Source organism: Lepidothrix coronata, unplaced genomic scaffold (genome assembly GCF_001604755.1).
Source record: "Lepidothrix coronata isolate B3197 unplaced genomic scaffold, Lepidothrix_coronata-1.0 Scaffold125, whole genome shotgun sequence".
Taxonomy (NCBI): Eukaryota; Metazoa; Chordata; class Aves; order Passeriformes; family Pipridae; genus Lepidothrix; species Lepidothrix coronata.
In genome coordinates, this window is record NW_016690305.1 from 95,458 (window position 1) to 122,243 (window position 26,786).

The 26,786-nt window shown below is 44.1% G+C and overlaps 1 protein-coding gene across 1 annotated transcript in view; it reads left to right on the top strand.

The window, feature by feature from the left end:
- HS6ST1 (heparan sulfate 6-O-sulfotransferase 1) overlaps window positions 1-26,786 on the top strand; it is a 102,467-nt gene that overhangs the window by 68,439 nt on the left and 7,242 nt on the right. The window lies entirely within an intron of this gene.

Genomic DNA, 26,786 nt, shown 5'->3' on the forward strand with positions numbered 1-26,786 from the left:
TAGGTGTACAGAGACAGGCAGGGGCATTGTCTCTCCCTGAAAGCTGGCAGTGTTTCTTCCTATTGCTCTGTTACAAGCATGTCTTTGGTTTGCACTGCATTGTCTGCCACTTGGGAGTCTGCCAAGTCTGAGGTGAAATATCTCCAAACCAGTCCTTCCCAGAGCCTGATGCCTTTTCATGCCTTTTCAGTACCTTCTGTTCCTCACGGACCAGGACACTTAGGGAAAAGAACGTTTTGCAGGAGGAATCCAGAAATGTGCAGATGTTGAGAGGCAGGGCTGTGTATTTTCTGACAATTTCCAAGCACAGAATTTCACTGAAGACAAGTAACAGAAACTAAAGTAGGAAATTTTATTGTAATGAGCACTTTTGTATGTAACCAGCAATTGGCAGATAGTGAAGTCCTGATCCTTCCCAGCTTGCACAGAGACAGTCTTGGTCTCTGACAAACCTGGAAGAGAATACTATTCTTCCAAACTTTATACTTTCCCCCTCTCAGAGGTCCAGAAGTACATGCTGTAGTGTCTAGGTCATCTCTGCAGCCCTGCAAAGGCCTGGCTGTGTTCCAGAGAGTGATTGACAGAGGGTTGGACCTGGTAGCCTTGCGCCTCTCTCAACAATGGTAGGTTGCCTCCATTTACATAGGGGCAGTGGAGTCACAGCAGACTCAATGAATTTAATTAGTAGGAACTGAAAAATATGTGTAGTCATTATGTAAAACATGTAAATTTAACCCTTGAAATGGAATTGTCAGTGACTCACCACTGTGGCTGGATGCCAGCGCCAGAGGCAAAATGACAGAAACTGCAAGTGTGTCACAAGGAATTAAATCAACTATGTGAGGGTTCCTGGGAATTGTTGAGGAGATGGTTGTTCGCACCCAGGATAGACTAAAAACTTGTTAGGAATATTGGGTTTTCCCCATTCAAATAGGCTTTGAGGTGGGATATGTATTTTTAAGAAAGTTAATTGACAGAAGACCAGAAAAGCATAGCAGGAGTAGGAGGAATCATATACTGGACTTCTACCCAAGTGTGTGCACAGAGTAAAAGCCCATAACAAACATTATACAATGTGTGGCCACCGTAGGAATGCTCAAAGCTCTGATGGGTGTTGCAGTGCCAAAAAATGGCTGTGAGGAAAGTTTTTACCTACCCAGTCACTGCAAATGTTAATTCACAGACCCTCAGGCAAGTTACATGCAGCTGGATTATCACTGTGGGATTCCCTGGGGTCTCATTCGGCCTCATTGTAGAGGATATGGAACAAAGAGTTTCATGGGGAGCTTTAGACTATTGTTGTCAGTAAGAAGGGAAGGGATTTAACCCTGGGGCTGTTGCTGACACTTCTGGATCCCATCCAGGAGCGGGTGTGTATAGTTGCAGCTCTTAGGACTGTGCACAAAAAAGAATTTTTAAGGGTCTTTTTGAACTGCTGCCACTCTTGAAAAGCAGAAGAAAGGTCTCTTAACGACTCTGAATATTACACCTGTCATGTGGTAAATGAACCTCAAAGGCTCTAATTTTTCCATCCTATGCTGGCAGTTGACAGAGCGCTGTGCTGTGATCAGCATGGCACTGGAGCAGGATGGGAGCCCGAAGGGATGTTCTGGACTCTCACCCTCTGAGGGTCCCAGGGTCCAGTGGGTGTCATGTGTCTGGTCCAGCCTGGCATTCCAGCTCACCAAGTCCCTGTCTGACAGTGAGGCAGATCCTAACCCGGGCTGGCAGGTCTGGGAGTGGCTGTCAAAGCCTTAATCCATTGATAAGGCATTTTAAAGAGGAAGAACGTGATCCAGGAAACACAACCACCACCAATGGGGTATACAGCCTGTTGTCATGAATTCTTTTACCTCCTTGACTGGGGCCTCATTTTGTTTAATCATTTACTCCAGATTTCTCAGTTTTTATTATTTCTTTCAGAGCTCCTGCTCTTAAGTTTTCCTGTGCTTTCTAGGGACCACTTGCTGTGTGACAGCATCCTGCTTGTAGGCTCTTGCTTATCCTGCAGTTCTCTCCACAAACATGCTGGCAGCATGCAGCTTCCAGAAGGGCTGTGTGCTCCCAGACCTGCAGAGAACAGCCTTTCTTGACTCCATTTACGAATGTCACTATCCAGGGATTTTTACTCCAGAAAAAAATCATCTAAATTTTTCTCAGGTGAGCGTAGATGTGAAACCTGGCAGGCCCAAGGCAGAGCCTGACTCACACCCTCAGCAAAGCCCACCTTGCTGAGCAGAGGAGCACACCTTACAGAGCAGGTGTAACAGACTGAAAAAAAAGTTTTGAGAGCATTGGAAGGGTTTCTGTTTTCATTCAGAGACAAACTGCAGCCTGAATTCTCTGTTCCTGCCTGGCCATCCATACCCCCTGCTCTTCCTACCTGCCTGTTTGACCTGGCAGCTCAAGATGAGTGGGTTCTTAGCCAGGAATGACACGAGTAAGATTTTTTTTTTGTATTGTGATGCTGCTTTATTTTCCAGGGTTTGCAGTCTGACAGCCTGAGGCAGTTATTAGACAAGGATGTTTAACTAGATCAGAGTCCAAGATTATTCCAGTCTGGGGTCACCATGTCAAGTGTTGCTGTTCGCAACAGTAGTTTGAAAGATTTAACTTCTTAATATCCTCGGTTATCCAGAGAGTGAGTTGGACTCACTGTAGAGAAATGCTTGCTCGTGCAGAACGGCGCGTGATTTTATGTCTGTGATTTACACCACACCTCAGAAGGAGTGGGGAAGGTCATCAAGGAAAGTTTAACTAAGGAGAATGGAGAAAAGGTTATGAGAAGATTCTTACAACACTTTTAATAACTAGAAAAAGCGCTGCTTCTCTTCCCAAGCCTGTCCTAGTGCTCCAGCAGAGTTACACAGACCGCCTTTGCGCTCCCTCCAGTTGCCATCCTCTGCTGCAAATCCTGCAACAGGGTTCTTCTGCCTGGGAATTCTTCTGGCTTTCTTTCTCTTGGTGTATCATTGCTGCCAACAGCCAGCCTTGGCAGAGCAGTGAAATGCATGGCTGGAGTTAGTTAGGGAATTCTGTCTGCAAACCAAGCAAAGCTGCTCCTTAGCAGCAGGTCTGCTCTGGGGTGTAAGGATTTAAGGTGTCTGGGTGTGATTCTCAGGCCAAAGAGCCTGCCTCAGCCAAGATGACACATTTGAAAGTGAACTCAAACTGTGTGAAAAGTACCATAACTGACAGCAATGGATGTCAGGGACAAGGAAAACGTTTCATCAGCATTTTCGCTGACTCGAACGCTGTGGGTCTGACAGTTGTCGTCTTCTTGAATATTACTGGGCTTGCACTTCATGTAGGAAAGAAAAGGTACCCAAAGAGGATGTTTAGGAAAGAAAGGTGAAAACCTCTCAGGCAGTCAAACAGTGAAGGCAGAGCACACAGAGGGATAGGAGTGGGCACTTGCTCTGTGTCACAGCACTGTCACAGTCCATGCTTGGAGGGAGAACGGGCACACTCATTTGTGTCACAGATCCTTGAAAAAGACATTTGTTTATGGAGTGAAAGTCCTCTTTAAAAGTGAGAATGCAATTATCTTTATGAGACTGTAGCTTGCAGAACAGCTGCATACTGACCTCCCCTCCTCCCTGCCAGCCAAATTAAAATCATCAAAGCTGATGGTTGCTAAGGCCTGTGGGCTTCCGGACTTCCCGCCTTGGAGCGGTGCCAGCAGCTGTGCCATAGATCTCCTCAGAAAGTACCCCTGCTGCACCTCCCTGCTGGCTCAGTGTGGGCAGTTGGGCACATATACCCCTCCATTGCTTCTGGAGAAACTGGTGCCCATGGCAACAACCCCGTGTGCTTGCCCTCTGGATTGAAGTAAATGAATTACTTACACCACAGGTGTCTAAATATTAACTACTTCCCCTTACTGTTTTTCCAGGCTGGTTATAAGCACATGACCTAAAAATAAAGTCATTGCCCCTAACTTGCCATCTTGCAAGAATTTTGTACCCGAGGATTACTTGGTTTCAGAATTTTGGCACATTTTTCCAGGCCTTCTTACAAAGACAGCTCTTGCTAAAATAGGAGCTGCCACTGCTAGTCAGCAAAGTCCTGTATTCATCTACTTCCTGACACTCATTAGTGGCTGCTAGATGATAATGAGGTTTTGTTCATTACCCTCCTCCATCTGATTTGAACTCCTGATCCAGAAGCCAAATGCTGTAACATCTCATTTTCAGTCCTGGGCAATTTTAGGTCCTTGTTCCGCTGTGTAGCACAATGTGAAATTTGCCCAGAATATCCTTGTCTGTATTTCCATCATTATAGTTACTTCATTTATGCTCTTTTTGAGAATGTCAATCTGTTTGATAAGATGGGATCAGTTTATGGACACTATCCCAAGCACAGCAGCATGAGGCTCATCCTAACAACATCTGAAGGGGGCCAGGGGATATTAGTGGGATCTGCTGCCAGGATCCTCCTCTGTGAGCTGTACTGTAGGTACACAGCAAGTATCCACCCAGGAGTTGTGACTGCATCTCCTGCAGCTTTGAGTGTAATATTCACTCACCCTCCTCAGTTCTGGTGCCCACACTTGAAGAAGGCAGAAAACAAATAGAGGAGGATTCCTTGGAAAGTTAGGTGAAAGAAAAAGATTGGGAACCAGGCCTTTGGAAGAAGCTTGAAGAGCACAATTTGTTGGGTTCAGTCTAAAGTCTAAAGAGCCATTGATATGCAGTCTGTAAGGAGAACAGCAGGCTGGCAGTAGACTAATAAACTAAAGACTGATGAAGCTGGACAAACCCAGGCTGAAGATTGTAGAAAATACACTGGATTGTACTGGGTTGAGCGTTGCTGACAACTGTTCAATTAAAATAAGGTTATTTCAAGAATACATGCTGAATTCAAGGAAAAATGAAGTCATAGGAGCCCAATGACCCTTGTAATCCAGAAGTCAAAAATGCAGTAGTCTTTTGTGGTTTTACTTTCTATGAATGGCAGTGAGATGAAGAAGTTCCTGGTTTCACTGTGATTTGGTCAGGAAACGAGAATCAGTGTGTATCCTGTCACTTGATACTGTGCCATCAACTTGAAGAGATTTTCTGTGTTCTCCATGGCAGAAGGACCTTTGATTTGGGAGTCTTCATTCCTGCCACACACACTGTATGAATATATAAACTCAAAGCTTTTCATTACAGCCATGTCCAGGCTGTTGGTGTTTGCTTGTTTTAGCAGTCAGGAGGATATGAGAGTTTGGAGGTACATTTACTGATCTGATGTCAGTGGGCTCTCAAAGAGAAAAGTAAACCAGTTGACATGGTAAACATTAGTATTGAAACATAAGTAGATTAGTTAACATAAGAAAATTGTCTAAATCTTGACAGCTCCTCATCTACCTGATGAAAAATGTGATGGGGCAGCTGATCATCTCAGCAGGGCAAGTCTGGGCAAGGAAAGCAAGGAGAAGAAAGGGCAGACCAATGATTCACTTCTCGGGAACCCCAGAGATGCTTGAACTTTAGCAGAGGTTTGAGTCATCCTGATTCACCATGGCTGCTGGTGTTCACTGTTGCAACCAGGAAGAAGTGCTTCTGAAATCCCAGCATGGAGGTGAAAGGGCACAGTCTGGAAAGGGAAACAAAATCTAGGAATTACACAGTGGCAGTATTTTTGGAAGCAGACGAGTAATTTGGGAGTCTAAGCTCACATGAATAGGATTTTTCGCATAGATGGTTTTACAGTGTTGCCATCCTTCTGTTCAGAAAATTGGCTTTTGTTCAGCATGGGTGCTCTCAGGAAGCCCACTGTAATATCCACCTCCTTCACCTGGAAAATTTGGCATAAAGAGGATCTACAGGGTTTTGAAACACAAGTAGGCTTCCAGTTTATCAGTATAAAAGGTGGGAGATACTGCTGCATTATCTGAGCCAAAAAATACACAGTGGAGCATTACACCAGTAATCTCAGGCTGCTCTTAATGTTCACCATAGCAAGGGTTAAATGAGCTGGAAAGCTCATAGAAAAAAGCTCACACAGTGCAGTTTTTGTTTATACTGAAATGTTCCCATATGTTTCAGTTAATGCAGAACATAATTGGGTCTGCGTTGGGATGGAGACATTTTTCTTACACAATTTATCCATTAATCATGTGTGTGGGAGAGTCCACTCCACCAGAAATAGATTCCTTTCCATTTTAGCCAAAAACCCACAGTGCAAAATCTTCTCCCTTCCCTCTTCTCCTTAGCATGCTCATTCTCCTCTCCAAAATGTTCTGCCCTTGCTGCAGAGAAATAACCTGGTGGAACAGTTTCAAACATGAGGTAAAATAGTTTTGCCCTACATTAGCTTTCACTTAATGTATTTCCTGGCTCAATTTGCTGAGCAGTTCACATTGCACACGGACATTCCTGAATTAGAAAATCGTACATATAAAAGTTTTCTTATGTTGTTTCAAAGTCAGGATTTCTGGTTTTGATTTTAGTACCTCAAAGTAACAGGAATGAATTGTGCTTGACATTAATTACATCCTTCTGCCTGCTTTATTATTATTAGGATAAACAAGCTACCGATTTGAGGGAGAGAAAAGTCTACAAGGTGTTTGAGGTCTTATTTCCTTTTCCTTTGGTAAACTTCCAGTAATTTAGCTTGTCTAATTTGCTGCTGGAAACCTGCTGCTGGGAGTGCTCATACCTGAAAGAGAATAAAATTAGTGAGCTTGAAGGAAAATTTCAGTAATGAGATGAGAAGAAGGGAAAATTTGTCTTTGTCTGTTTGCTTTTTGTGTGTGAATGTGCAAAATAAGCAGAAGGAATATTGACTGTCTGAGAGCAAAACAGTGAGCTGTGCTGGAGTGGGAGGCTCAGAGGTGTTTGTGGTGTGAGCAGTGTGTTCACCGTCACACCCAGGGTCAGCACCAGGGGGACTGTGGCGTGTGGACCCTCCATTGCCCTTCCAGACGGAGACAGGAGTCTTATGGTGCTCACTTTGATCCACACTGGTGCTAGGGCAGGGACTTCCAGCAGTGCAATTGATCCCTGAATTATCCTCTCAGCAGAGGGGAGCCCTGTTGCATCCTGGAATTTATATTGTGGCTCCCCAGTGGTAATTTAAAGGAGTCAGAGTGTGTTTCTCTGCATGTTACCACTGATCCCCCGGTACTTTATTGGCCCACAGGAGCCTCTGACAGCCTGTAAACTTAAGCCAACCTTCTATAAGGCAGATATTTGATCAGAGGCATTTGGCAGCTACCTCTGGCCCTTTCTTGACCTGTACTACACATTTCTTGGCTGTGGCCACGGATGTGCCATAGTGCTTGGAGGCAGAGCAGGTTGGTTTCATGGCATACAAATGCTTTCACACATTCAGTTGTGTTTCATGGCATACAAATGCTTTATACCAAGTGACAGTCCTGTGAGCAGTTGTGTTCCATGACTTTTTGAACCAGTGGGTTGTCAGTGTATGAAGACTGATGCCACTTGTGAGATAAAGCCCCTGTTAGATTTGGACAGAGATTCACTTATTTCACTGGACTGCAACCTGAGAAAGCAGCTGCCCCAGAAGAGGCTCTCTGTGCCTATGCACACAGGTAAATAGGTATTTTAGTGCAAAGTTGAGCTGTTCATAGGGGAAGGGCTCAGTAACTTTAGTTGACATTTAGAAATAATGTAACCTAATTAGTCCAATGGTTTTGAAAAGCTTCCTTTCTTCCTGTACTAACTCCCTTTCCAGGTGCCTATTCTTGGTTCCACATCTAATTTGTAGTTAGCGTTTGCTTGTCTTTAAAAATGCTTGTGAGATGGGCAGTCATATGTGGGTGCACTGAGTGCAGGTAGAACTTCTTGTGTCAGCCCAACAAGTGCAGCCTGGTGTTAGATCATCAAACCACACTATCTTAAGCATCACTCCTTAATGTGCAGATTCTGTAAGCCAAAATATTCCCCTTATTTCATATTTGCTAACTCTCTACATGCACTGTTTTTGTCCTTGCACCACCCTGTGGATAACCAAGTGCCATTTGGGACACAAATTGGTCATCAATCTTCATTAGCAGTTGTTTTATTTATGAGTTGAATTCAGCTAAATGCTTGTAATTAATGGTGACTGTAACGCAAACAGTTGTAAAAATGTACCAAAAATACTGCAAGTGAGCAGACATGACACTGAATACTCTCAGAGAGTGAATTTTCTATTACTAAATTGGTGCATTTCGTAGCCCTGTTTCAGAGGGTCACAGACCACAGGGAGCTCCGCTACTGCCAGGGCTTCTGCTTGAGGATCTGTGCATTTTTGTCTCTGGCTATTTACTGTTCCTTTTCCTTCTAATTAGCACAATTCCCCCCTGCCTAGCAGTCCCAATTGCTTACATCTTTCCCTGTCACTGGTCCACTGCACCCATGTGCTTGCAGTCCCTTAGGGTTGTCCAAAATTTATACCATGGGAGAGAAAGTGCCAGTGCAGAGAGAGAGAAGTGTAACTGTGCAGGAGTCAGTGATAAATTAGGTTCTAGGAGGAGAGAGTGAGAGGATATTAGTTTTTAACAGCTTCTAGAAATCCTAAAATAGAGCAGAACTGGGCCACAACTAACAGAAATCATGACTGCTCGCTCATGAACAGGGGCATCGCTGCTGGGAGGGAGGGAAGGAGCTTTGGCAGAGGACACCTCCCACAGCTTTCCTGTAGTTACTAGAGCGAATTACTTAGAGCTGAAGGATCCTGGGCTCCCCTGCCAGAGTACTTGGAGTTCAGCAGAATGAGGTCAGCTTAATGTGGTGGAATTTTTCAGCTGGTCTAGTGGTTTTCCAGAGGCCTGAGTCAAATTTTCTGAATGCGTGAATCTGGCAATTCATAAATCCTTTGGCTTTTATAACTATCAGCCACAAACAGTATAAAACCCACTTTTGCATGTACACGTGGAGGTGGGAATTTAGGGTCAGTAAATGCCACATGAATGGACTGACAGACTGATGTTTTCATGGCAGAGTACTGACTGAACTGAGAGGCCTCAGCTTTCTACTGAGGGTTTTATTTTCTACCTTTTAACTTCTTAGTGAATTAGCAAGGGAGAAGTATTTGGTTTTCTTGGTGCTGTTGAACTGTTGGGAGTCCACAGTGCTTCTGAAGAAGGCAATGAGATCACCAGAGTCCCAGGTGACAAATTGGGCATGGAAGGTTGACACTGTGATGATGGCAAATAAGACATAGTTCTGGGGAGAAAACAGTATTTGTCTCCCTAAACAAAGCTTGACAATCAATTTTTTGCTCAAATTGTCCTTCCAAAGGATGTTTAACACTACTTCTGTCTAAGGGATGGGATATGTGTGTTTTATACCCTAATCCCTCTGTCATGTTAACAAGGTGCCTGCCTGGAGCAGCCCACAGCTCTCCTCCAGCCCATTGAAACCAGAGCATGGGGTGGCTGGGGTACTTCTGGACCTCTGGACAAGCTGGTTATCCCACCTAGATAAGAGTAGACATAGACTGAGGGAACTGGTGAGGGCACAGAAAGCAAAGGAGCTCCAAGTGATTTTCAAAAGATTTCTTTGAACGTGGATTGGGAAGGGTCCACACGTCCTCAGTTAAACATATCTGTCCTTTTTGCAGGAAGGTGATAGCACCACTGGGGTCCTGGTTGTCTCTCTCTGAGAAAGGCCCAGCATTGAAACAATGGAGATACGAGTTCCTACTTTACCTAGAGATTATTCTTCGAAATTAGGGTTTGGGCACAAATGGGAGGATCAAGTGTGATTGTTGTCATGTGTAATGGTACACTTGTTTCTGTCTGTCCCTGTCCCACAGTTTTTACTGGTTTTATCTTCTGCTCTGCTCTTGTCACTGCTGCTGCCCTGCATGGATCACCAGCAGGCTGCATTCCCTCAGGAGAGTCCTGCCCTGGCATGAGTCCTCCATGGGCCACAGTCCCTCAGGGGCATCCCTCCTTCCAAAAGCGTGTCTGCAGCCCCACATACCCTCAGCAGTCTGCCCCTCCCTGTGTCTCCTCAGGCTTCTCCCCACGTTTTTCATCACGTTTTTCTCTTTCCTAAGGGATACACAGCGTTTGCTTTGCCTTCAAGGAAGGCATTTGGCAGGAGACAGGTGAAATATGTTCCAAAACCTCTAGGAGCCAGTGCAAATCTTTTCCTTTGAGTTCAATGAGCTTTGGATTGTGCCCTTATGGAATGAAAGTTTGGCAGAAGTATGTAGTAGCTGTGATGTAAGAGTCAGGCAGAAAGATTTCAGCAAACCAACAGTGGCTGGAGCACCTTGAGCTGAGTGCAAGAGGCCAAGCACAGGAAGGAATGGAGAGGTCAGCACTGGTGCCCAGAAAAACACTGGTAACAGCAGCAGTTCTCTGTCAGAGTTACTGATTCTCAGTCAATTAAAAGTGACAATCAAACTCTGAGGTGTTCAGCTTTCAGCCTGCCATGAGGCCAGAGGTGTTTGTAGCTCACCTGTATTAACAGTAATCGTTTGAAAAAGCCGTCATCAGAGTTTCTCACTTTGGAATCAGCGAAGTTTTTAAGACCTGTGAAAACATTATCCACAGAAAGAAAAAGGAAAGCTCAGATTATAGTAAATACAGTTCTGAAGACAAAGCTTTTGAATGATAACATATTCAGCTCACCTCACCCCAAATATTCACCCAAAAGAGAACCAGTCGTGTCATTTGCAGCCAGAACATCCTCCCCTGCACAAACCGTTTTTAAAAGAGAAAGTGTCTAATATTTTTTGTTTCACCTCTTCAAAAGGGAAGCCCTTTGTTTTATAACCAGATTGACCTGATGATGAACTCAAGGCTGATCTGTTCAGTACTCTAAGTAATTTTGCAAATTTAATCTAACAAATTTAACCAAATTTAAACTTAATAATATAATCACAACTCATCTCAAGCTCGCCTTTTCTTGTCTTCCTTCCTTGTCTTCCCTACCCCGTCATCTGGATCATTCTGAGTTTTTCTCCCAACATATTTTGCTACTCCTGAAGGCTCAGACAGATGAAAGTCTGTGGTTAAAGAAAATCCATGTATTCACTGGGGATGAATAAAAGCACAGATGGAGCTATCAGTCTTCAAGGATAACTGGTAAAGTTCTCATGAAGGGAACGGGTAATAAAAGGTACTGAAGCTTCTTTGAGTTAAAAAATTGGAATGTGATTCATAAATCTACTATCCACCATCTTCAGTTCCCAGTCTTAAGACTCACAGCAGCCTTCACAGGCTCCTCAACGATGAGAACAAGACACATCTCTGTATGTGGGACTTAAGCACCCAGGTTCAGTAAGTGCCATCAGAGGTCTCATCCATAAAGTTTTGTGTGTTCATGGTAATAATGGGCATTTTGCTCTTATATGCAAATAGTCTCAACTTTCTCTGAGACTGTGTACACTAGAAAGAGAAGAAAACACGATTTCACATAAATTCCTCACAAAGTATAATCCTACTATTTTCAAGGTTACATGCACTGCACAGGTACTGCATGAAATATGTGTGAGTTTTGCTGTAGGTAACCCACTCAGGAAAGTGATCTCATGTTGTAATGGACTTAAGCATATACTTTTTTGGCTTTTGGAGCAATATGAAGGATTGTCCCAAAAATATGGCAATAGGGGAAATCTTCTTATGCATTTGAAACACAATATAATGTGTATGATGCATGTTCCCATATATAACAAGAAAACATGTAGTTCCTACTCATCAGAATGAGGATGTGAGACTGTGTTTAAATCTGATTATGAGATAGAAACATGTCCAGAATCACATGTCTGGAATTTAATTACTGGAAACAGTTTTAGGATTTAAAGTCGATTTTGAGTATTAGCAATTTCCCATCCTTTTCCCTATTTTTCTTTTATTTTCTTCTTGCTTTTGGTTACAGTTACAGTTTTTTTGACAAATCCTGTCCCAGTGTCCTTGTTCACCAGAGGGATGGTGATGAGTCGTGGCAGTGTCTTTCTCAGGAGCTCTCCCCTCCGTACCCTCAGCTGTGAGGTATTCCCAGACTAGCGCTCAAACAGGGAACATTCTGAAGCTGGGATTTTGATACCTGAAATTATTTTTGGGTTTCAGACTTTTGTCAAGGCATGTCAGCTGCCTTATATTGGCTTTTAAAGCAAAATGAAAGAGATCTCTCCAGTGCTGCAGTGAAAAAGGAGGACTGAAGTTGAGTGGGACATCGCGCTGCCGGTGCAGCCACATCTCCACTGACTTCCTTGGAACAAAGAGACACAGACAGCAGGAAACTGTTCCTGCTCCTGTGCAACCATCAGGGCTGCCTTGGCCTTGTGGGAAGATGCTGGGCACTTCAGGCACATTGCAGTGAGGAACTGACCTTCACGTGGCACCAAAGGCTGGACTCTCAATCTGCTGATTTCAAGCTGAATTACAGCTCTTCAGGAATGGTGCAACCTCCCAGAGGCACTCCCTGCTTCCCAGAGGAGGAAGAGCAGATGCTTCCATACTTCAGAACTCTCTACCGTGGATAATAACTAACTCACAAGAGGAAAATCCTGAATTGGGTCCTGAAAATGTCTGCCCAGCAGTTCAGACACAGGTGTAGCTGTCTGTCTGAAAGAGCAATTCTGTCCTTTGATGTTTCTTGTGCTTGATTACAGGGAACTGTGCAGGAAGGACAGGAGAGACTCCAACTGTCAGAATTATTAAAAGATCTCTTGAGAAGGAAGGTCGTTATCCAGAGGAAGTGAGCTTTTTGTGCAGGGTGGAGGAGACCAGAACCAGGCACAGCACACGGAGAAGGACAGATACCTGATGGACACAACGATAAGCAGAAATTCCCAGTCATCTTTAATTAAGTCTCTTCCTGTCCCATCAGGGGGAGACAGGTCCCATGGCAGTAATAGAAATAAATCAGTGCCTCTGCTGTTAATTTAGTGTCCTCCTGGGGCAGACAGAGAATATCACTATGCATTGTCCCTGATAATGGGCTTCATCCCACAGGGAGGTTCTGTCTCTTCACAGCACCTCTGAACATGCCCTGAAGCCTCATCCAGAGGTCCTGGATGACAGGGTCCCCTAAGCAAAGAGACCAGGAGGCCAAGGTGGCCCAGGGACCCTGCTTAGGAAGACAGAAATGGGGAGAATTACCTGCTCAGCCCCAGCTGGTACCTGCTACCAAACATGTGTCAATCAGTGATGGAAAAACCACGCAGTGTCTGTCTTCCAGAGGAGAGCCGTGCTCATGAGCTGCAGTGCACAAGGGCTGAAATCTCTTGGTTAAAACATATGTTGTGAGAAATGAGAAAAACCTAAAGTAAACAGTTTGCACAGAGGTGAGCATCTGCTGATTGCTGCTATACCCAGGCAAAATGAGACTTTGTTTGAAAATGGTCTCATTTTACCCTTGCCTGCCTTTTTTATACAGTGGAATAACTGGCTCCTCAGGAAGGCAGAAGGCTCCATTACTTATGTTTCCTCAGTGCATTTTCTCTCCCAAACAATGTTTTCCTCCCCCAAGAGCCTAATTATCACCTAAGAGATGTTAACAGCCAGATCATTGGAACTCTGAAAAGGTTTTGATCAAATACAAGCAAGATGTAGTTTATATTTTGCTGCCCTGTATTCCAGGAGCAGCTGGTCTCCTGAGGTAGGAAAGTGTGGACTAAGTTAATGAATTTAAATATGCTTCTGTTAGATCTTTTAATCATGAATGTAATTGCATCTGGTAGTCTTTTTAGTTTTTAAATACAGAGATACAGAGTATGTGATTGGAATTTTTTTTTTTTTTTTTTTATTTCTTGTTCGTTTTGAAATCTATTGCTACCGTTCCTCCCTTCAGGGAATTCTCCAGAAGGAACACCTTGTCTTCCCAGAGCGAACACTGCGGATCTTTACTGTGCTGATTTTTTCACTATTAATTTTCTGTATTATCAATCCCCTTTCTATCCCTCTCTACAGCTGTTCTGCCTTCATTGTGTCTGGCATAAGGAGGATACACATGTAGTAACAGGTACACCGTGCCCAAGCATGGAGTGGGAGGAATTTACCTTTGGTTTTCTCTGTCTCTTGTCTCTAGGCTCTAGTTATTCTATCCTGGAATAACAGGATGCACCACAAGCATCAGCCCAGCTTCTCAGAAAGACCAACAAGGGGAATTTGGACCCCAGTACTTGTGTCCTGCAGGTGACTGAGAGGTGTAGCATTTTTGTGTTTGAGCTAATTGATAATAAAAAACATCCTCAGGTTAAATGGAGCAGCCAAAGGAAGCAGTGCTGGCAGTTCTGTGATGCTAAAAGCTTTCCACATCTCTTGCTTTTGTACCACCCTCTCTTTGGGATGAAAAAGTGCAATACACCAAGCTGAGATCCCACAGAGTATTCAAAGAAATGGATTGCAATGGCTCTGCCACGCTCCAGCTCCCACTGGCAAAATATACAAAGAAAAGATAAATTCTTATGTGAGGAAACAGGCAGGGGAGTGAATAATTCAGGACTGTGAGATATGGAGCCTCATATGACTGGATCAGCAGCTCTCATCCCTCCCAGGTTGGTGGTGCCTGAAAGCCTCTCCAAGCTCAGCAGTTGCCAGCGTGTGTGAAAGAGCCCCAGCCCAGCAGATCCCAGTGGGCAGAGACTTAGCACAGCATGCTCTAGGGATGGGGATTGCCACATTCTTATTCCAGAATTCACCAAGAAACACAAGAAACTTTTTCTCTGTGATAATTGTCTTGATGGAAACCAAGCACGTGCCTGCATTCAAGCTGTGGTTATTTCAGTAGAGCTGTGCTGATAAACCCCTTTTGGGAGAGAGCTTACACTGGCAAGGTTCCTCTGCTCCATAGCTTAACCCCTTTCCCAGTACAGGATAAACCATACCCACAACCACATATATAGCTACCCACAGCCTTTTTTGTTGGCATTGCTATTTGGCTGGCAATATTCTTTTATTATTTACTTCTCACAGTACAGCTATGCCAGCAAAACTCTTCCATGTAACCTTAGCTAAGGAAGGAGAAAACGCCTCTGTCAGTTTTTCAGAGGTGGTGTTTTGTAGTCAAGCCTGAGGCAGAGACTTAAGCAAAAGGCTGCGTGGCTAAAGAGCTGTAATGCCCCAACACAAACCCCAGTGCTGTGGTTACGTGTGCCACATCACCCCGGGCCAGCGGGCAGTGTGGGAGCAGCGGCTGTAAGCAGGGATAGCTGCTGAATTGGAAATGTAAATACCCCGGGGCAAGTGCTCAGTCCCTCTGGGAGGAAAGCTGTGTGAGCAGGGAATTGCCCTGGGAGGAGGCGCTTGGTGGTGGTACCCAGCTGGGTGACTTCGGCCAGGCTGGGGAGTGGCACACGGGCATTGCCGCCTCCAGCGCCGCTGTGCAGAGGGACACGGACACAATGACCAATTCCCGGCAATTAAATGAGATTGCACTTGTGGCCTTACTGTGTAAAACAAGACAAATCCCATGAGAAGGGAAGTTGGCGTAAGGAGCGGTCCCTCCCTGCCAGAGCCATTCCACAGCAGGCAGGTGCCATCTAGTGGGAGCGGGGCGGGTGAGGCTGGGCACAGCCGGGGATTCCCTCTGCTCTGGCATGTCGGGGGATTCCCAGGCTGCAACATGAGCAGGAATAGTCCCGCTGTGTGCTTCCTTTGGAGAGATGCAGAAAGATTTTCTAAGTTGAAAGCAGCACTTTGTGGAATGGCAACCTACGCTTTTAAGCACATAATTAGACTTATTATTATAATAATTACTATTATTCTATTTATTGTATTATTTATTGTTTTATTATTTATTATATTTATTGTTATAATTAGACTTATTAATTAGCTGCAGAAGAGCTTGGCTACCTTTTGGCCAGCTGGGACACCTCAGGAGTCCTTCCCGTGGAAGGCGAGGGAATAACATTGGCCTGTATTGAAAGCCTTTCAAGGATTTATTAATCAAAAAGCAGCTTTTCAAAATCACATTCAACATATTGCTGCTTTTCTGGTATTCATAGGTATTCCTGCTAAGCACAGGGCAAGGAACCCCATTAACCCCCCTTGGAGGCAGAAGAACCCAAGATTTGTGAGGACATGATATCCCTTCTTCCCAATGCAGGGGAGCTGTCCCTCTGAAATACCCACTGGATCTTTCAGAACTCTCTCAAGGCTCACAGTGTGCAGGTCTGAGGAATCACCCAGCAGAGTAATCCTGCAGCTGTTGAAGTTTTGAAGACTCAGATGTCCCTCTGAAGCCCCAAACCACAAGTCTGATTCGTGCTTCCTGCAAGTGCTGCTGAGAGGAAGCAGGAGGATTCCTGTAATTAGAAATAGCTTTGCACCTCTCTCGGCAGTGCCTGGGACAGGTCACTCCCAGAGACAGGATGCTGGCTGGCCAGGATGGAGCAGTGATGGATTTGGAGCAGCCCTTTCCAGCACGGCTCAGCTAATGAATTTTGCAGTCTTTGTTAGCTTCCTCAGCACAATGATTCACTTAGGAGAGAAATTGTTTCTGTGAGCTAGACCATCACTTTGACAATTCCTGTTGGATGTGTCTGTATGTCTGCTTTAAATGAGCAGTGGCTGCTGAGGCTGGCAGGGAGTACTCTTGTTGTTTGGAATAAAATACCCACCCCTCATACTGTGCATGTTGCACATTCTCCTTCTCTTTAGGAAACAGTTTTAACAAAAGTGTTAATTGCAGGGCAGCTCATGCTGGGTTGTTTTCAGGCTCAAGCAAAAGAAGTCGAAACCGAAAATTAACCTACTGTTTTCAGATCAATAATTTGTGAGAAAAATGAACAACGATGCCCACGAAGTCTCCACTTGGTGTTGGTTACAGAGACTGCATAATGAGCAGCCCCCTCTTCACTGGGCTGCAGCCCCGTCTGCTCAGCCCAGCTCAGCTCCAGTGGTGGTTTTAAGAGCAAACTCCCAGCACCTCCCTCCTTAGGGCTGACCCAGGACACAGTGGAGTTCTTGATGGCCTGAGATCCTGTTGCTGTTCACTGCATACCCTTTGATGGATTTGTTGCATACAGCTTTTGGTAATGCCTTGATTTCCCAGGAAATTACGTGTTTTAGACAGAAGCCACACATCTTGTTACTCCTGCCAGCTGGCGGGGGGTTGTGCACGTGCATACAGATATTTGGTGTTTAATAATTGAACCTGGATGTATCAAGGTTAGCAGCGTGTCTTTCAGCTTTAAAGACAGAGCACTGTTAGAGGAAAATGGGATGTTTTCCTGTGCTGAAAACAAATTTTTCTTCCCCAGCTAGTCCTGGTGTCTGCAGCTGCTGTGTCAGTATCTCCTCCTGAAAGGCAGGGAATGAACTTCTGAACATCTGTAACAGCTACATTAAGTGGCGTGGTTTATTGTAGAATTATAGATGATGATGGCTGGATTACTAAATTGTAAATCAATCAAAGCATTTTTATGATATTCTAGACCGTGAAAGAGAGACTCATAGAGGAAGAGACAGTGATTTATTGCACCAACTGGTAACACATTCAGCCCCAGTCATTTTTATTTATCATTATTTTGAAAAGATTTCAACCCTTCATAAAAGCAAATTAAAAAAATCTGTAAAGATGATACAATTCTTCTGTACTGAAAATTGACACTCCTGAACTGTGATTTCTAGTGATAGAAATGGAAGAATAAGGAACTTTAGATACACAAACTTCACAGTAAATTAGTTGAACAATTGCCTTTGTTTAATTGTCTTAAAATCAAATGAAGGGAGATTTTTCCTTTTCATCCTTAAATCTGTTCCTTTGAAAGCATCTCACAGTATCTGGAGTTTTAAACCATAGTACTCAGGATTTTGAAGGCTTAGAAAGTCATCCATTTCCAAGGCATTAGCAACACAGACAGGATTTATTTCAATCTCTGCAGATGATTCTTTGATCTGGGTCTTGCTTAAGTGCATTCCAGTGCAATTAATTAGAAAAACAGTATAAGGCAGTGGCAACTCCAAGTGATCTTAAATGTAAAAGTGACTGATTAGTAGCTCTGCTTTCGTGAGGATTATCTTTTGCTGCTTGACAGCATCTGCTCTTCCTGAGCAAGGGAGAGTCAGTTCATTGAGGAGAGAGAGTTTGGGTATTCTTTGTAAGCCATTAACATGACTATTCACGAGAAAAGCAGCAGTGTGGGAACCTCTTCTGGCTCTGATTTTAAGAAGGAACTGGGAAAATGGAGTTAGGGCAGTGCCCTGCCTGATGCCGTGGGGTGTGTGGCAGTGTGGAGCTCGCACTGATGGCTTTGCTGGGCTGTAGTTGTTTGTTCCCTTTTGCTGACAGCCCCATGTGGCTCGCAGAGCTCTTTGGAAACCAGTCCTTGCACTGTACCTGTTTCCAGGAATGGGCCGAGCTGCTGTCCGTGTTTTTCTTCTTTGGAATGTCTTGTTTCTTGGTGTTCACTGGCTGGCTGAAAGTTACAATGTTAGTCCATTGTATGTCCAGGATATGTCAATCCAGTTTAAAAATTCTGTGCATCTCGATTCCGTTTCCAGAGTCTTGCCACTCAGATCAATAAAAGTAGCCATCCATCAGTTTTTGATTGGAACAAGATTGATCAGTCAGCAACTCAGGGGTGCAGTGTTGCAGCTGCAGCTGTCTGACACAAATATTGGCTCCCTCTGCTGAAAAATTCAATTGTCCTGCATAAGCGATCAATATCTGCTCTTCTGACTATTCTTGCTTCCTTAATCTTCCTGTATGGTTTCTTTATAATTTAATCTTCTTCAAGGAGCCATATTTCCTGTCTATCATGCTGTTACATTTTCCTTGAATCTTTTTTGAGTCTCACAGCCAGTGGAGCTTCTATGATTCGCAAGAGAAGCTGACTTACAGTTCAAAAGAAAATGCAAATTCCAACCTATCTGTTTTATTTACAGTTGTTTCAAATAAATATCTTTACATATTGCATAGTTACTTCTGCTTTGTCTTTGCACTTTATCAACTTGCTTCTGGTTTTCTTTTCTCCATGTGGCAATATTCTGATCATTCTTTCTTGTGCATCCTGAAGTGTGCAGGGATCAGATGCAGAAATCCTGCTTTACTAGTTTAAATATTCACGTGTTTTATTAATTGCATCCATCTTGACACCTGGGGAGGGTAAATGCCTGGCAATCTCTCTCTCCCCAGGGCAGAGACTCGTGAAGCTGTGCAGATTTCTGTGCAGAACCAGTGCAGCTCAGTCCCAGTGCCATGGGGGAAGGCTCCGTGCCATGGCAGCCTGCACTGCTAATGTATTAGGGGACAGCACTTACAGTGCAGCTGGAATGAGATCCCAAATGCTTTCCACTTACCTAGTGCTAGGGTGAAAACTGATATCCTATGCTACATGTCCAGTGGGACACTCTGACACAAGGATGAAAAGTTCAGTGTCTCATTGCAAATGTCTCATTACTCTTGAGGGGTTGATTTGTTTCTTGCTTGGTTCTAATGTGGCCACATACAGGGAGAAACTACTAAAAAAAAAGGGATACAGTATCCTTCTAGCAATTATTTTAGAGCAAATATGGGTGTAATGTGTTACTGAAATCTGCATTTTATGTAATGCCAAAATCAGTACAAGTGGCAGTCTCTGCGATAGAACCAATACATGAAGTGAGTGAAAATTTTTCTTTTGGAGAACAGCCGTGTTTTTCCTTCCTGAAATTTCCTACCTTGATGACAGCAGGGGCAATGGTAAAAGCAAAAGAATGCAAAGAACAGGCGGGAGTTGCAGTCCACCTTTCTGCCGTGTGTCCTCTGCCAGCACTGATGTAATCCTTCTGGCACCCAAACTTTCCACTGCCGTCTGTCGGCATTCTGATGTGCTATTGATTAGGCAGTTTGCTGAGGTCACTTAGGAATCACAACAAACCTCCTGAACTTGGGAACGGTAATAAATCAAAGGCATTTGATTTGTAACTTGCCATCATTTTTGGTGCCTTGCTTCAGTAGAGGACAGCAGTCAACACTTCCTAAGCTCTTGATATGAGGAAGGCTATGATGGCAAAAGAAAGCGCTTGTTTATAAATGGTGCAAGTAACATAAGCTTTTAATGGGTCCTAGAGGAGTCCAAGGCTCCAGAGGGCTTTGGAATGCCTTCCTCTCCGCCCCCATCTGCTCCCCTCACCCTGACCCCCACTTTTTTTTTTCCAAGCCTTTGGCCAATTTTCATCACATCTGTCATTTTGAAAAATGAACTGGCGGTTCACTCCTAAGGTTCAGAGCATGCCGTGTGTCTTTTTTTAGATTAACTTGTTTGCAAAGAGACAGTGCAACAGGAAATTCTTGTGCTTACACAGCAGCGCAGTTTTTATGAAAAGCAGAGATGCTGTTAAAACTCGAGGTCTGTTTCTGTTTTGTTAATTGGATATAAAAGAGGCATGAGACACGAGGGTGATAGGACCACACTTGTTTCCTGGGTACATTGCTAAAAAGTCTGAACTAGGGCTGAGTGTGTAACAGTGTAGGATGAACATTGGCATCTGAGATAAAAGTGCACCCTCATTTCATTCATGGAAATGATGGTCCTGAAAGTGTCCATTTCTGATGGCTTCAAGGGAATGAGCCATACCTGTCTTGATGCATTTGATTCCAGGCATGAAACCTTCCCTGGTATTACCATATGTATCCAATCAGTGTGGAATAGCCTGGACCATACTGCCACTCCCAAGGTGGGCACCAAGGCTCCGTGTCCCCTCCCAGCCTTCTGACAAACCACGTTCCACCCATCTGCCCTTGTGGCTGGCTTACATCCTTTGTGTCTCCACTCCAGCTCTGCTGCCTTTGCCTGTATAATTCAGAAGGAATTTCTATGTAACAGGAGTATAGATGCAATACTCTTCTAACTATTGCTTTGCAGACCTGCCTTTCTTTGTAGGTCAGCTTTAGAGACACCTCACACTGCGCTGCAGCCACCGTGTGTGCAGACACACGGCATTACCACTCCTACAGGTTCCAAAATCAAAGCTGCATTGCTGTGGGTGACTGGATCGAGCACATAGATGGACCTCTTCCTTGGTTTCACATCTGCAGGTCTCTTCACCACCAGGCTGGAGAAGGCCCTTGCAGTTTTGTTTGACTCTCTCTGGTGTTTTTAAGCCGTGACTCAGCCCATGTGTGGCTTGTGAACACCAGAAGGGAGCTTTTGTTTAAGATTGTTTTGAGTGGATGGGGAGGTGGGTGTTCCTCTTGTGAAATGCCTGAGTTGCTGCTTGCTGTTTTGTCTCATCTTTCACTGTCAGCCTCTGTTATGGCTCCTAGTGCCCTTGCACACGGATGTGGCATTTGGTGCACACAGATACACACAGAGGAGCTCCATGGCCTGGGCTGGCACTTGCAGTGTGACTGTCATGGGATGATGAAAAGCTGTCTCACCAGGATTTCAGAGTGTTCAAAATCCTCCACATTTCATGAAACACATGGGGGGAAAGAGAGGCGTGGCTCTTCTCCTCTGCCTCTGACTCCTGGAGTAGCCCGAGGGTTGTTTGGGGTGGCTCTCGGTGGGCTGTCAACAGCACAGCCCTGGCACCACTGCCCCAGGAATGGCCCGTGGTGAAATCAGACCCTGGGACGAGTCCCTGAGTGAGGATCTGGAGGGTGAGCAGAGCCTATGTAAGGGTTGGTTGTTACCTTTCCAGACATCCTATATTTTAATACAGCCAAGTCCCAAATGCAGAAACCATCAGGCAAAACAAACACAACTGTGTAAAACAAACCCAGCCCCCAAGGCAAGCACTGACACCCTTCTCCTTTCCTGGCAAAGAAGATCCTCGGTGTAGGTGTTTACCCAGGCTGAGAGCTGGAGGATCGGGTTTGCTATTCAGTTTCTTGGCTTTGGGGGCTTTGTGTTGCAACCTTTATTTTAAATGCAGGGGACAGAAAAGATGTGTTTATTTTGTTTATTTGTTTGTTTGGGGTTTTCTTTCTGTTTCTATGAGTTTTAAAGGAATGAAGAGTTTATTGTGTGTGAAATGCAGGAAGAGTGTAAATGAACACCAGATGAGAGGAAATAGACTCAGGAAAATTAGGGCTATTTGCTACCAAAGGAAGTAATCATTGTACATATATTAAATTCCAATCTCTAACTGAGAATGTGTTTGTTATGCAAGAAATCTGACTGTAGAGGGAAAAGGGAATTATGTGGAGTCTTCCCAAGGTTGGGCTTTAAAAATGGTAAGGATGGCTTTGATGCACTGCTGGTGAATAAGCCAGGAAGCAGCTTTTACTGAACCAGGTGATGGGGTTGGCTGGAGGGGGTTCTGCATCCCAGAGTTTCCCACTGTCGCAGAAGGTTATTCTCTGTGCAGAAGGGGAAAACAGTTTTTCGTACATCTGTTATTTGTAGGTAACATTTAGTATGACTTTATAATGAGAATATAAATTCTTTGTAACCTTTCATCTGCCACATTCTCAGCTCGTCTGTCATTAGAGACACCTGACTTACCTTGCTGGACCTGTTCCTTAAAGATACACTGTTTTCAGTGGAAATAACCCTTACCTGGCAGTCTCCTTCAGTGTCTCTGTCAGGTGAGGGTTTAGGTGGTCGCAGGGGGGATGCTGAGTGCTCTGGTTCTTCCTCCCTCAGTCCCTGCAGACTGAGGGCAGGGAAGGTGCACATCTGAATTTCACTGGTGGGAGGCAAAATCCCTGGTTGTTTCAGTGATAAACTATTTACAGTGAGCCAGTAGGAATGGAATAAGGACCCTCTCGGATGATTTGAGGAGTGTGTAATACATGGGCTTGGCTTACAAGGATGCCTCAAATCAGCCACAAATTTGGTACTACTACTTCTTTTAAACAAAACAGTATTCCTCATTCCTGCAAGCTGGCGGACACCCTGTTCAGTTAATTCAGCAAGGATAGAGAAAGACTTTTTAACATTTTTTTTAATTCTTTATCGGGAGAAAAATTATAGCCTGGGGGCATGTTGCTTTGAGAATTTGGGATTACTTGGTTGAAGTTGACCTATGCAGCTTCCTTACCCTTCCCCCTCCTGGCAGGCAGATGAAGCATTTATGGTTGGAAGTGGCTATCCGTATTTTTTCTTTATCTGGTGGAAGGCCATCACAGTAGTCAAGAAGGACTTGTTACAGATTTTGCTTTTCCTGTGAGGGATGCTTGAAAGCTCAGTGAAGAACCTGTAGAAATAAAAAAAAAATGAGATATTTTGGCTGTGTGGGAGGGAAGCATTTAAGCATAGCAAAGAATAGGGGATTACACAGTCAAATAAGCAGTTCTTGGCAGATTTTAGAGACCAGCAGTGAGAAGTAAGAAAAGTGTATCAGAGTGTAGGAAAGCATGGAAATGAAGAGAGATAATAGCATCATATTTAGAATCTGTCATTTTATCAGAATTATGTTGACTGGTTGTTAGCAAAAGAGAAGGAATTGTTTTTTTAGAGGAAGAAGGGTTGCATTTTCCCTTCATTAGCTGAGGAACCTGCTTACAGGAACTAAGACAGAATATTACTAAAAGGGGGCTTCAGCCACAAAAGAAAGGGTTATTTTTAACCCAGGGCTGCTCAGGGGCTGCATTTGCAGCACGGCCCTGCAAAATACCTCTGCTGGCAATACTAAGGCTGCTTTGTGCTGCCCTGTGAGAGTGGGAAGGAGAAATCTGGATGGGAATCCTGTGGGGCAGCAGTGCCTCTGACGCCTGTGTCATGAAAATATGCCTTCAGTTAACTATTGTCCTCTGACCTCCATCCCTGCTGAAACAGGGGCTTTGCATAATCAGGGAAGGAGACGGCTCCTGCTCCAAAAGATGTTATGTTTTGAATTTCCAAAACAGACAAAGGAAACATTGTGAGCCCTTCGCACATGGGAAACAGGGGCAGAGAGAGAGATTTGTCTGGGACACACAGGCTAATTTTGACAGAAGGGGCACTTAAACTGAGGTTTCCTGAATTCATTTGTGCACTACAACCACAAGATTGCCCTTCCTTTCTAATATTGGATTTTGTTCTTCCTGAAACTTCAATTCTAATACAGGGTTGTTTATCAAAAACATTCTTTAATTCTATTCTATTTAATAGATACACTAGAGATTCTTTCCTTGTACAAAACTGTGCTGCTTGCGTGCAGGTCCAGGTTGCAACTCTGCAAGTACCTCAGGGAGCTTCAGGTGGATTTTCTTGTTGGGGCTGCCAGGAACGGTGATGCAAGAAAAAGCAGAGGTGTGACTTCAGCTTCTACTTGTCTTTGTCCCCTTGGGGATCACAACCAAGCATTCATGAGGTTCTGCCCCACTCCATGTGGGAGGAAAAACAAAAGTATCTTACTAACCCGAATGTCTATTTTTCTTGCTCAGGCTTGTTCAGTCCAGAAAGGCCAGTGAGACTTAGCACTGCATGGCCAAACTGGCCTGTGCTTCCTCATGAACCACATGTTCTCAGCCACACTGGCACAGAGTTCCCCTGACCTTCTCATGGTTCTAATAACACTGCTAATAGATGATGCTTTAGAGTTACCTACCTTTTCTCTAAACTTAAAAGCAATCCCCAAGTACTGCACTTTGGGAATGGAAACTTCAGCCTCTTAAGTGCCCTGTGTGCATACTTCCATGGTCATCCATCTGACATCTAAGTGGCACATCTCTGGCTCCTGAGGTCCCAGTCTTCCTGAAGATGAGCTGTTCACTTGCCTGAAAGCTGAGGGAATCTGTACCTCAGAAACTAAGATCCTTCCAGAAAGCTAAATACAAGTTTGAGAGCGAAACTTCCACTGTGTCAATGGTGGGTCTCAACTTACACAGTTTAAACTATTCTTTTGCTTTGAAGTCTCTGTTTGCGTTTGTTTGTTGAGGTTTTTTTAATTTTATTTATACCCCACTGGGCAGCTTCCTGAAGTACCTCCAGGGGCCTGGTTCCAGTGCCTGTATTCCAGTTTCCAAAGATAAATTTGATTTCTGTGTTAGGGGGCAAGCTCCTTCCTTCAAGCATTTTCTGTGTGACAGAGCTGGAAAGAGTTCAGTAAAATTTCAAAAAATGTAACCTATTTTCCTGTGTTTTCTGAGATGAATCTTTGAGAGAGATCACTCATGGTAAAATATTTACTAGTGTATCGCCTCAACTAAGGTAGGAACTCTTACAGTGCAGGTGTGAAGAAAGAAATACTTGCTCCTTAAGCTTTTTCAATCCATGTCCTGTTCAAGCTGTCTCTGTTTCAGTGGACTCCTGAAGCTTTGCATGATATTTATTAACCTGATTTACTAATCAACTCCTAAAATTTAAACAGAGACAGAGAGAACAGAAGCTGGACTCAGGCTTACAGGAATCAGTTTTGTGCCAGCTCTGCCACAAACACCCATTTGAATTTATTATATTTATAATTTATAATAACATATTTATTATTGTATATTTGGCTTATTAATGTTTGTGGTTCCCCTGTCTACCAAATGCAGATGCTAATTCTTCCTTTTTTCCCTATCCATACTTGTACAGACAGCAGGTTTGGACAGGAATCAGCTCCTCCTGTGTCTTTGGATACCTCACAAATGAGTCCCTAATCTTAGGTGAACCTTGTAGTTGCTTCTGTAAGCCACGAAATAATGATGGGCTTCAGCCTGCTCAGGATAAATGCAACCTTTGGATTACATTGGTGTAAATAAAAAGTCCACTGCAGTTCCCAAGTCAAAAACTGCTGGTAGTGTTTAGCATCAATGTCTGTCACTTGAACATCTGGCGTTCATCACTGCCTTCCTTTTCCTTCCACTGTCATATTTTATCCCCATCTGTTAGAGGTTTCTTAGCTCAGACTGTATAAATCACAGCTGCCTCACAGTCAGGGTAGTGCAATCGTTACAGGCTGCAAGGCAAAGGAATGGAAAAGAGGTAGATTTAAGGAAAGTGTTTCTCTTTTGTACTCTGCTCCCCTTCTTTCTCCCCTCTCCCTGTACACAGACAGTACTGGGCAGTATTACTAGACAGACTGATACTTTTGCTATGAAGAGAGATGGAAAAGTTTCCAAAAACAGCAAATGTTTTTACCAGCCCTGGTTCTGAAGGCAGGAGGAGGAGAGGAATTGGAGCCAGAATGGACATCCATTGCCATTGTTGGAAAGACCAAAACTGACTGCTTTGGAACAACCCTTCTGCAAGTTAGTAATAAATTGGGAAAGCAAGCATTCATTAATATCAGACTTCCTGGGCAATGACTTTGATGTGTTTTTTTTTTAATTAAATTGCTTTTATTGCAGTAATTTAGGCTACTATTAGGAAGAATAATACTGAACGTGCTAGGAAAACATGGGTGGTTTAAAACTAGCCAAAGCAGGATACTTTTACTTTTTCTTTACCTCAAGAAACTGTGCAGTGGCCTCGCAATGGCCATCACATCCAGTGTTCCCAAGCCATGCTGGCAGGGCAGTGAGCCAGAGCAGCATTCCAAAGATGCACTCCTGATGGGGAGGTAGATCCTCCACCACCCCACATGAAACATTTCCAGCAGCATGTGTGCATTACCTGCCAAAGCAAGGTGTCACACAGCCCCCTGCACCCACGTGTGGGTTTAATTCCCTGCCAGCCTTAGCAAGTAGAGGTATTTCCTCATTCTAGAAATGCACAGAGACTCCTTAGTCCCGAGCTACTGGTAGTTAGAGAAGAAGAGACCCATTTCCCTATGTCTGGAGAGGGCTGTTGCAGACTGCCACCACTGTCAATCCCAGAACTTTTTCCAGGCTCAAGGTGGGCTGAAGCCGGAGGGTCTCTGTACAGCTGTCATGTTTTCAGTTCTAGGGACAGTTTGTATTGTTGGGGGCTGCATTATACTTGGAACAGCAGGAATGCCCCATGTCACTATGTGTGTTCTTCCTGATTGTCTTGCTTTTTCTTTCTTTTTAGTCTCATATGTCAAAAGTGTATCTAAAGTTTGCTTGATTTGATATCAGGTTGGCTGAAATGGG